Source organism: Pyxicephalus adspersus, chromosome 2 (assembly GCF_032062135.1).
Source record: "Pyxicephalus adspersus chromosome 2, UCB_Pads_2.0, whole genome shotgun sequence".
Classification (NCBI taxonomy): Eukaryota; Metazoa; Chordata; class Amphibia; order Anura; family Pyxicephalidae; genus Pyxicephalus; species Pyxicephalus adspersus.
Window position 1 is genome coordinate 31,765,219 of NC_092859.1, and position 1,057 is coordinate 31,766,275.

Consider the following 1,057-nt stretch of genomic DNA (forward strand, 5'->3'; position numbering starts at 1 on the left):
TCCTCAGCCAATCAGAAAAGCACTAGAGGTTTTTGAATGGGGAGACTTGTCCCCATTTAACCTCTAGTGCGGGGGATCGCACACTAAGCTAATCAATGAATGCCCTCATTGATCAGCACAGCCCGCGGGACTTTTTTTTTCAATCTCGATCTGCGAATTTACACCGGCCGTTCTCGTTTACAAGTTCGGTAAGCAAGAATGGATAAATAATATATTATTATATTCGTCCAGTATAATAATATTAACAGTATAATAATAATAGTAATATTAAAAGTTGACACAACAAAATGTAAGTTAAAAAAGTATACATACAGTATTTACAAGAACAATGTTGGTAATTGCCAACCACATAAAATATTTTACCTTAAGTTGCTCTGGCTTCCTGTATGATTTTGTGTGCCGTTTTCTCGATGCCCCTACAGACTGGTTCCCACAATGCACTGTTTCTCCATCTCTATGCTCACAGCTGGCACACCAAACATTTTCATGTCTGAACAAAGTTTTGATTTATTCTTTTGTCTTGATTGGAAACACAAAGGTATGGATCAGCTGTGAGAGTAGAGATGGAAAGAATTACTGCTACAAAAATAAATGCACATTGCTATATATTTAGTGATTTTACAGGACATGAAAACAATTTATTTGACTATTGTGGTTTTATTGATGAGTATAGAAATATACAGTAGCATTTAAACCATACTCACCACACATGAACTGCCATACCTGCCACAATAGCTGTAATTATGCTCAGCCATTGTTGTGATTTAAAGCAAATTAAGCAAATAAAGGTCAGCGGCTATACATATTCCCACTGCAGTTAAGCGATACACATTGATCACTTGGAGAGAGATGAGCTCATACCTGTGCTGCTTCACCTTTCCATTCATAGGCATTGGTGAGTCCAGGACTACCTGAGATCAGGGGAAGAAGGTTAAATTATTTTGGCTATAAAACTAAAGGCATCTACCAACAAAAAATGCACTGTGAGAGATTTATTTTTTGTTTGGTAAGTATTTCTGCAAAATCTGGTTTTGTCATTTTATTTATTTTACTTTTC